Here is an 11,171-nt window from a genome sequence, read left to right on the forward strand (position 1 = left end):
TGTTGAAGCTCAATCCCCAGTACCTCAGAATGGACTACTTTGAAAGAGGTGTTTAAGTTAAAAGAGACTGTTCGGACGGGCCCTAATCCAATCTGACTGGCGTCCTTACAGGAAGAAGGAATTTGGAGACACAGAGATACCAGAGGTTCCCATTTCACTTAGAACCTTGCAGGGTTTTGAGTAGAGGCATGAGCTGATCTAACTCACATTTTTTAAGTGATCTCACTGGCTGCCATGTTGCAGATAGAAAGTAGAGACCAGGGTGGAAACAAGGAGACCCTTTTGGAGGCTGTTGTAACAGTTTTGGGAGATGACAATGGCTTGGACCAAAGTGGTGGTGGGGATGGTAAAATTGATCAGATTGGAATGCATTTCAGAGGTGGAGCCAACTGAATTGACGGATGGATCCCATGTGGAGTATGAGAAAAAGAGAGGTGTTGGGAATGATTCTAATATTTTTGGCCTGAACAACTAGAAGAATTAAATTGTTACTTATTAAACTAAAATAAATCTTGGGACTTCTCTGATGGTGTAGTGGTTAAGAATCTGCCTGCCAATGCAGGGGACATGGGTTCAAGCCCTGGTCTGGGAAGATCCCACATGCCTTGGAGCAACTAAGCCCATGCGCCACAACTGCTGAGCCTGCACTCTAGAGCCCACGAGCCGTAACTACTGAGCCCATGTGCCACAACTATTAAAGCCTGCACACCTAGAGCCCATGCTCTGCAGCAAGAGAAGCCACCGCAATGAGAAGCATGCGCATCGCAATGAAGAGAAAGCCCATGCGCAGCAACGAAGACACAATGCAGCCAAAAAAAAAAAAAAAAAAATCTTGGGGAGGAGAAGGTTGGGGGTGCCTGTGTTCAGGAGTAGGTTCAAGGTTTTGGTTGTAACATGTAAACTTTGAGATGCCAGTTAGTGGTGTAAAAAGAGACATGAAGTAGAAATTTAATCTACAAGTGTACACTCAGGAGAGAGGATGAGACAATGAATAATTTGGAAGCCGTCAGTGTACTGAAATCCATGAGACCGGAGGAGATCACTTAAGCCAATGATTCTCCAACAGGATGACCCACCCACTAGAAAAAAATTTGGAAAATTGCCAGGACATTTTTGCGGGGGGAGGTTATGTATTTATGATTAAGGTGGGGAGCACTATGAGGCTTTAGTGGGTGGGGCCAGGGCTCCTCAGCATCCTGCAATGCACGGGACAGTCCTGCATAACAGAAATTGTCCCACATTCCATATGATTTTCAAATGTTCTATCAGACATTCATTTGGTAAAAAATATGTTTATTATTTATCTTAACGTAGAGCCTGAATCTATTCTCCACATAAACACCGAGTATTCAGGGTATTGTTTTAATATTCACCAAGTTTCCCAGGAACGCCATTTCCCTGTAATTGATGCAAGAGGGTGCTTGGTCTTGATTCGAAAATCAACAACACGGCTTCTCTCTGTATTTGAAATGCCACTCCAGTTCTCCTGGATCAGTCTGCATGTGCGGCTTTGGCAGACACAGTGATTCTAGAAACGGCTGCAAGCATCTGATGATTCCATTAAGGCTTCTGGTGAAGTTGTGCAAAATTTTTGCGTATTCAAATATATAATACTTTATACATTAGTTTCCTCTTGTTTCTCCTTGTAATGCAGGAAATTCAATTCATTATTTTGAAATTATGTGTGTAGATTGCTTTGAGGGGTATACTTCATTTGTCCCTCTGGACCCGACCTACTCTCTGCTCTTCTGCACCCTGCTACCTGCCCCAGAAGGCCAACTTTCATAAATGACATCAACCAGCTCCCTTGCCCAGTGGCTTCCTGTGGGGTTCAGCCAAAGGGAGATACCACTCCCTCATCTTGGTTCTTCAGGCCCAGGGATGGCAGACACGTCCTCTAGTGCTTCCTCATTTCTTGTTGGTTCCCTTAACTTTGCCCAATTTTTGTCAATAATCCCTTCATAAAACTGGCCTTGACTGGACTCAGCTTGAGTGTGCCATCTGTTTCCTGCCAGACCCTAACTAATACAGTAGCTACATTATTTCTCAATTTGATTTCAGGACAGTAAAGGGCAAATTACAAAAGATTTATTATTAAAAAAAAGAAATAAATCCAGAATGTGGAACATTCTACAGGACAATTGAGCTGGTTTCTATAATAAGTCAATGGTATGAAAAATAAAGGGAAGAGGAGGACTGCTGACAATGAATAAAGTTGAAAGGATACGGCAGCAAAATGTAATGTGGAGACCTGTTTGAACAAATCCACTGTAATAAGGCATATCTGAGACATTAGGCAAAGTGTAATTATGGACTGGATATTAAATGATACCAAAGAACTATTTTAAATGCTGTTAGGTATGGTCATGGCATTGTGGTTTTGCAAGACAATGGCCCATGTCTTTAAGAAATGCATATCGATCTTGCTTGAATTACAAAAGAAAGAAAGAAAAAGAAAAAAGAAATGCATACTGAAGTAGGTCGGAGTGAAATGATGACTGGTGTCTGGGATTTGCTTTCAAATCCCAGACTTCTGCAAAGAAAAAAGAAAAAGAGAAAAAGGGATAGATAAAGCAAATGGGGAGAAGTATTGTTAAATATTGAACCCAGGTAATAGATATATGGGAATACATTATACTATTCTCTCCACTTTCGTTTGTATGTTTGACATTATTTATGATAAAACATTTTAAAATTAAATTAAATTAAATTAAAAGGGAACATTGGATCTGATAGGGTTGAGAATCATCAACCAAGTGTAGACAAGAGAAGAGGTCTGAGACTGGGTCCTGGGCACTTCAGGTAGAGGTTGGGAAGATGGGAGGAAAGCCCGGGAGGGAAAAAGAGAACAAAGAGAGAAGGGTGTCCCTGTGAGGTCAAATGAGTTTCAAGGAGGAAGTGATCATCCGGGCTGTAGATGAGCAAGTAAGAGGGCAACTGACCACTGGACTTAGCAACATGGAGGTCATTGGTGACCTTGATAAGAGCAGTTTTGGTGTAATAGTTGGGGCAAAGCCTGACTGGATTAGAGTCCAATCATCCCTCTCTCTAGACACTGCTCTTTTCTCTGCTCCCTGTTACAGCACTCCCTGCGGCTAGGGTAAGTGGACTGGAGTGGGTCCAAGAGAGAATGGGAGTAGACAAAGTAGAGAGAGAGGATAAAGGCAATCTTTTGAGATGTTTTGCTATAAAGTAGATTAGAAAAATGAGACGGTACCTAGAAAAAAGTGTGCTGTCAGAGGAGGGATTTGGTTATTGTTTTTTTTTTTCTTTTTTTGGCTGCGTTGGGTCTTTGTTGTTGTGTGTGGGCTTTCTCTAGTTGCGGTGAGTGGGGGCTTCTCTTCATTGCGAGCGCGGGCTCTAGGCACGCGGGCTTCGGTCGTTGTGGCTCACGGGCTCTAGAACGCAGGCTCAGTAGTTGTGGCACACGGGCTTAGTCGCTCCACCGCATGTGGGATTTTCCCAGACCAGGGATCGAACCCATGTCCCCTGCATTGGCAGGCAGATTCTTATCCACTGCGCCACCAGGGAAGCCTGGATTTGGTTTTTAAGACAGGAGATAACATGGCCTGTTTGTAAGCTGCTGAGAATGAATCATTAGAGAGGGAGTAATGGAAGATGTGAAAGAGAGAGAGATAAAACTATTGTAGGAGGAATGTGCTCGAATAAAGGAGTGCAGATACTGGTGGGTAGGTTGATGTGGTGGTTGTAGAATGTAGAAGTTCTCTTTTGATTGCTTTTCTAATGAAATAAGAAGCAAGATCACCACTTGAGAGTGCGGGTGGAGAGGAGGCTTTGGAGGTTTGAGAAGACAGAGGGTATAAGATAGTCGGTTAAGAGTAGACGAACAAATGGACTGGGGAAATGAGTAGCATCACAGGCCCATTTATAGTGAAACTAGCCAATATCGTTGTGTCTTTTTCTCAACCATGTTGAGCCTGGGATTTGGATTTAAACAGGAATGTATCCAAGCAAGATCTATATAGAGGAAAGAGGGCAAGAAAGTAATGATAATGATGAGACCATGGAAACCAAGTGGTAAGTAGGCAAGGTGAAGGGCAATGAAAAGGTAGTAGGGTCAATGGGCTGGAGGTCCTGAAGAGGTTAGAAAGTTAATGGATTCAGGATATTTAAGAGAGTGAGCCAGAAAGATAAGCGGTGGTGGTCAATAAATGGGATGCTTTAAAATAATGAAAATACCAGCTGGAACTTTAAGATCGATTAAGATGTTTTTCAAATTAAATATGTGGAAGTTTCATAGAATTAATAAGTGAATTGAAAAAGGCTACTGGATACAAGGTCAATATACAAAACAAATGTATTTCTGTCGATACATACTAGCAAGAAACAATTGGAAAATGAAACTTACAAAACAATACCTTTGGAGCCGGTGTCCGGGGCCACTGGTGGGACGTGTCCAGCGCTTGGCGCAGCAGGAAGCAACGACGATCTCGGCCTGAGTTCCCGGCGCCGGCCCGTCTCCTTTCCCGCTGCCGCCACGCTCAACTTCGTCACCATTTTCTCCAAAGGCGGCTCGTGCTCTGGTGCTTCCGGGGCGTGAGCAACTCATGCACCCGGCTCATTAACGCGTTGATTCGTTTGGTACTGCGGCAGGAAAGGGGAGGTAACAACTCCTTCAGCCATGAGGCACTCACGCTCGGGTATAAACTGGACAACCAGTTTGAGCTGGTGTTTGTGGTAGGTTTTCAGAAGATCCTAACACTGACATACGCAGGCAAGGTGATAGACGCTGTGCACCGGCTGTTTTGTGACAAGTACCGCAATGAGATCCAACAGCAAAGTGCCTTAAGTCTATTGAATGGCACTTTCAATTGCCAGAATGACTTTCTGCGGCTCCTTCGTGAAGCAGAGGAGAGCAGTAAGATACGTGCTGCCACAACCATGAAGAAATTTGAAGATTCTGAAAAGGCCAAGAAACCTGTGAGGTCCATGATTGAGACGAGGGGTGAAAAGCCTAAGGAAAAAGCCAAGAACAGCAAAAAAACAAAAAACAAAACAAAAAAACCCCAAGGGGACCAAGAAGGAAGGTTCTGATGGCCCTTTGGCTACCAGCAAAGCAGTCCCTGCAGAAAAGTCAGGTCTCCCAGTGGGGCCTGAGAACAGGATAGAACTTTCCAAAGAGGAACTGATCCGCAGGAAGTGAAAAGAGTTCATTCAGAAGCATGGGAGGGGTATGGAGAAGTCCGGCAAGTCCAGTAAGTCAGATGCTCCCAAGGAGAAGGACAAAAAAGTGCCCGGGGTGTGGGCACTGGGTGGCTCTGCTAACAGAGAAGTCCTGGACTATTGCACTCCCACCACCAATGGTGCCCCCAAGGTGGCTCCGGCCGAGGGCATCAACTTGATTCAAGGGACTGGGTCTGGGAGGCAGCTTCAGGATCTGGACTGCAGCAGCTCAGATGACAAAGGGGCTGCTCAAAACTCCATCAAACCTAGTGCTACCAAGGGGAAACTGGGTGGCATGGTTGGGATGCTGAAGGGCCTTGAGGATTCCAAGAGCTTGAGTTGTGAAGACATGGAATCTATGCTGGACAAGATGCATGACCATCTCATTGCTAAGAACGTGGCAGCAGACATTGTAGTGCAACTCTGTGAATCTGTGGCCAACAAGCTGGAAGGGAAGTTGATGGGAATGTTCAGCATGGTGACTTCCACCGTAAAGCAAGCTCTCCAGGAGTCCCTGGTGCAGATTCTGCAGCCACAGCGCTGTGTAGACATGTTCCAGTATATCTTGGATGCACAGCACCATCAGCGCCCTTATGTGGTCACTTTCTGTGGTGTGAATAATGTGGGGAAATCTATTAATCTTGCCAAGATTTCCTTCTGGATGTTAGAGAATGGCTTCAGTGTCCTCATTGCTGCCTGCAATACATTTCGAGCCAGGGCTGTGGAGCAGCTGCGGACACATACCCGGCGTTTGAGTGCCCTACACCCCCCCGAGAATCATGGCAGCCACACCATGGTGCAGTTGTTTGAGAAAGGCTGTGGCAAGGATGCTGCTGGCATTACCATGGAAGCGTTGCCTTTGCACATAACCAAGGTTTTGATGTGGTGCTACTGGACACAGCTGGCCGCATGCAAGACAATGCCCCTCTGATGACTGCCCTGGCCAAGCTCATTACTGTCAACGCACCCAACTTGCTGCTGTTTGTGGGGGAGGCCTTAGTAAGCAATGAGGCCATGGACCAGCTGGTCAAGTTCAACAGAACCTTGGCTGACCATTCTATGGCCCAGACACCTCGGTGTCATCACCAAATTTGATACCATCGATCACAAGGTGGGAGCTGCTATTTCTATGACCTACATCACAAGCAAACACATCGTCTTTGTGGGCACTGGCCAGATCTACTGTGACCTATGCTGTCTCAATGCCAAGACTGTGGTGGTTGCCCTCATAAAGGCTTAATGTGGCTCTTGGCCAATACCAAATCACCACTTCCCCCCCAAACCCCCATCCCTGTATCAAGAACGTGTTCTAGAGCATGTGAGCAACTTGTCTTCAGTGTCATTCAAAGGCATAGTGAAAGGAGCTCCGGGCGGGGGCTTGCAGCCCCTCCTAACCCCACTCCCAGTTCAGCCCAGCTTCCATCTGCAAGAAGGACCTAATCATATTACAATCACTGCCCATTACCCGCCCCCATCCCCACGCTCCTCCCCCTTCCTACTCAGGCATCCCTTCATTCTGCCTACAGACTCAGTCTCATTACAGCTTTGACCAATGGTTAGAAGATCCAACACCAGAGCTTTGCTAGCTAAGTGTGGTCATGGGGAGGTCCAAGCATCATCTCCAGCTCCATTAGATAGAGGCTTCCAGAGCCATCTCTGAGTCTTGAGTGGCACCTCTCCCTAGGATACACAGCTTTCAGGTCCCTGGGACCAGGGACCCCCAGGGACTGTGGCACACTGTGACAGTGTATGGCCTGTTCTTAATTGCTGCTAATTCGAGGATGACCCCTGTCCCTGTTTCCCCAAAGCATCAGCTAGGCCAGAGTGATGTGTTACAGATGAGTGAAAGAGGAGTCCCTGTTCCCCTCAGAGATAAAGGGAGCTGAGCTGCAGTGTTGCATTGGGCTTCTCAGCCTCCAAGATCTCCTCCCCCTTCCAGAATCCAGACATAACTTTGCATGTTCCCCTTCCCAGGAGAAAACCAACTGTCAGAGGGGAGACACATTGCCCCCTCCCCATTCTTCACCTGAGATCAATCCTGGCTTTTCCTCATCTTCTTCTACAGTGCCTGGTAGACAAGTTCTATGTTGAATACAGACCTTGTTAAGACTTGTCCTGTAGCTTGGTATTACAGATGTGCTATTAATGCAATAAGGCAAAGGTTGTCTGCCCAGAAAAATACATAATTTATATAAGAAAATAAATTTCATAATTAAAAACTACTATTTGTAACTGCATGAAAAATATTAAATACCTAGGAATAAATCTATTGAAAGGTGTGCAAGACCTTGACACTGAAAACTATAAAATATATCTGGAGAAAAATTAAAGATTACCTCAGTAAATGGACAGATATTCCATGTTCATAAATTGGAAGACTCAATATTGTTATTGATTTTTTCTAAATTGGTCTATAGGTTCAATGCAATCCAATTAAAATTCCCACAAGAAGCCATGTGTGTAGTATGTGTGTGTGTGTGTGTGTAAATTGACAAGGTGATAGCAAAATTTATGTGATAATTAAAGGACCTAGAATATCCAAGAACTTTTTTTTTTTTTTTTTTTGGCTGCGTTGGGTCTTTGTTACTGCATGCGGGCTTTCTCTAGTTGTATCCTCTAGGTGTGGCAAGCCGGGGCTGTTCTTCGTTGCAACGCACGGGCTCCTCATTGCGGTGGCTTTTCTTGTTGCGGAGCACAGGCTCTAGGCGTGCAGTCTTCAGTAGTTGCAGCACGAAGCCTTGGTAGTTGAGGCTCGTGGGCTCTAGAGCGCAGGCTCAGTAGTTGTGGCACATGGGCTTAGTTGCTCTGCAGCATGTGGGATCTTCCCGGACGAGGGCTCGAACCCGTGTCTCCTGCATTGACAGGTGGATTCTTAACCACTGCACCACCAGGGAAGCCCAGAATATCCAAGAACTCTTGAAAAAAAGTTGGAAGACTTACATCACCAGATTTCAAGATTTACTATAAAGCTATAGTAATTAATAGCAGGGAGATTTTGGAGCAAAAATAGACAAATACGATCACTGGAACAGAATAAAGAGTCTAGAATGGACCCACACGTGTATGCTCTCTTGATTTTCATCAAAGGTGTCATTGTAATTAAGTAGAGGAAGGATGGCATTTTAATAAATGATATTGGAACAATTAGATGTATATGGAGAAAAAAGAGCCCTGACCCTTAAACTATACACAAAAAATAATTCTAAGGTGGATCATAGACCTAAATGTAAAAACTTCAACACTCAAACTTCTAAATAAATATATAAAGGTTTTTTTTTAATATTGGGGTAGGTAAAGATTTCTTAATCAGATCACAAAATGCACTTAGCTATTAAAAAATTGATAAATTGGACTTAAAAACATCTAATCATCAACAGATATCATTAAGAAAACAAATCAGCAAGGTAGAGACTGATAAATCATATCCAGAATATAGAAAGAACCCTTATAAATCGTTAAGAAAAATACAAACGTTCAATTCAAAATGAGTAAAAGACTTGGAACAAGCATTTCACAAAGGACAAATGGCCAGTAATGTATGAAACTGCTTAAAATAATATCTCATCAAAGAAAGCAAATCAAAGCAACAATGCAATACTTGATACATTCAGAAGAATGGCTTTAAAAAAAAACCTGTCATCTAGGGTTGCTGAGGATGTGGACTAACTTGAATTCTCATATGTTATTATTTGGCAATTTCTTAAAAAGCCAGACATACATCTACACTATGATGCAACAATTCCACATGCAGACATACACCCAAGAAAGATTAGTTCACATGTCTGTCAGAAGTCTGGTACAGGAAAGTTCATAGCAACTTTAGTCAACAGCCAAAATTGGACAAAATCCAAATATCCATCAACAGGAGAATAAAACACTTTGTGATGTATTCACAAAATGAAATATTACTAGCAATAATCAAAATTTTAAAAAATTCTAGTACATAGAACAGCACAGATAAATCTCAAAAACATTGTGCTAAGACAAAGAAACCAGACACAGAAGAATACATACTATATGGTTCCATTCATAAGAAGTTCAAGAATAAGCAAAACTTACCTATGGTGACAGAAATCAGAATAGTTGCTACCTCTGGTGGATTGGGTATTGATTGAAAAAGGCACGAGGAAACTTCCAGGGAGATAGAAATATTCTATATCTTGAACTGGATGGAGGTTATGTGGGTGTATACAAAGGGAAAAATTGAGCTATACAGTTAAGAGTTGTGCATTTTCCTACATGAAATTTACCATAATAAAAAAAAATTTAAATAAGGAGCTTCCTTTATAATTACAAAAGCAAATAAACGCATGCTCTTTACAGGAAATTAAAGAAACCAAAGGAGTGAAACCAAGCCTTGAACCCATTTCTGGCGACATGAGTCTATCTTCAACTCTCTGCACGTTTGAGATGAGATTGAGGGAGGTTGTGTTTTGTGCAGACTCCAAAGGCAGATCCAGGGTATGTGGGGGGCAAACCACAAGCACCCAGTTTCCATTTAGGATGAGGAACATCTTTTTTACACCTTTCTTTAGAAATACAAAGACTGACTTGAACCATAATGAACTGTCTGCGTGTGTGAGCAAAATGCAGCCAGCCACCCACAGGCAGGAATGTCGTTGCGGCATCCAAGCATCGGGTGGCAGTTGGATTAGACAACCTAGTCTCTTTCCTTGTGGCCTCTGTGCGTGAGTCCCTTAGAGCATGGACCTGAGGATATGGGGAGGGGGAAGGGTAAGCTGTGACGATGTGAGAGAGTGGCAGGGACATATACAAACTACCAAATGTAAATTAGATAGCTAGTGGGAAGCTGCAGCATAGCACAGGGAGTTCACCTCTGTGCTTTGTGACCACCTAGAGGGGTGGGATAGGGAGGGTGGGAGGGAGGGTGACACAAGAGGGAAGAGTTATGGGAACATATGTATATGTATAACTGATTCACTTTGTTGTAAAGGAGAAACTAACACACTCTTGTAAAACAGTTATACTCAAATAAAGATGTTTAAAAAAAAAAAAGAAAAGAAAAAGAAATAGCAGGGAGTGGATCTGCATCTCGCCTGGGTGTTAACAGAAATGACCAAACCCATCTGCTAGGAAACTAGCTCTGGAGTCTGGGCCCTGGTGGAAGTAAAGGAGAAGGGACTGACACAGGACAAGAGTCTTGGTCCTTCAGAAACTGACAATTCCACTCAGAACTATAAACAATAAATTCTGGGGAACAAGACTTTAACAAGGAAAAACAAACAGGAAGCTACTGAAAAGATGAAAACCTGAACCAAGGAAACTGCAGTGGGGAGGAAGGGGATGGAGATCAGTTCCTCAGCCCTGAGACACGACTGTTACTTATTCACCCCTATGCCCCCTCCCTCAGCAAGCTCTCCTCTAAACTGTTCTTGTATTCTACAAATTTAACCATTTACCCCCTTTAAAATTATGATGTATTTCAGACATACAGAGGCTATAAGGACTAATGTAATAAACACCTGTGAAACCACTACCCTGTTTAGGAAATAAAGCATTAATACTGAAAACAAAAAAAAGGAAACTGACAATTTGGAGGGAAAACAAAAATAACTGAGTGTGGGAGTGAGAACTAGATTCCATTCTGCTTCTGTCTCTGGTTGGCTGTGTGACCTTGTGTGACTCCATTGCCCTCTCTGAACCTGCGGGCTGCCCTGGGTGGTTCCCCTACCTTCCCCATTGCAGATGTCCTTTGAGGCTGCATGGGGGTCCTAAGGGAAAGGTACTGGGTTGAGTGACTGTGGTCACTGCCACGGGAGACAGCGAGGCTTCAGGCCTCATCTCTCATCTCTGATGAATCACTATAAGGGCAGACAGTCCTGCCCACTCCTTGCTTCTCTGACCTAGGTCACCCCAAGATATCCCAGACTCCTTCCAAGCTATCCAGGCCATATTGGATCACCTTGGAGTGGGGACCCATTCCACCCACCCCAAGTCATTTTCAACAGAATCTCTGCCAGACAGAA

At 43.8% G+C, this 11,171-nt stretch overlaps 1 long non-coding RNA gene and 1 pseudogene across 1 annotated transcript in view; both read left to right on the forward strand.

Moving 5' to 3' along the window:
* LOC136791978 (uncharacterized) overlaps nucleotides 1-9,639 on the forward strand; it is a 49,312-nt gene extending 39,673 nt beyond the window's left edge. The window contains exon 3 of the long non-coding RNA XR_010836392.1: nucleotides 9,508-9,639. This is a non-coding gene — a long non-coding RNA (uncharacterized lncRNA). The remainder of the gene's footprint in view (nucleotides 1-9,507) is intronic.
* LOC131765581 (signal recognition particle receptor subunit alpha pseudogene) lies at nucleotides 235-6,424 on the forward strand (annotated as a pseudogene).
* Nucleotides 9,640-11,171: the final 1,532 nt, after the last annotated feature.

This window comes from Kogia breviceps, chromosome 1, assembly GCF_026419965.1.
Source record: "Kogia breviceps isolate mKogBre1 chromosome 1, mKogBre1 haplotype 1, whole genome shotgun sequence".
Classification (NCBI taxonomy): Eukaryota; Metazoa; Chordata; class Mammalia; order Artiodactyla; family Physeteridae; genus Kogia; species Kogia breviceps.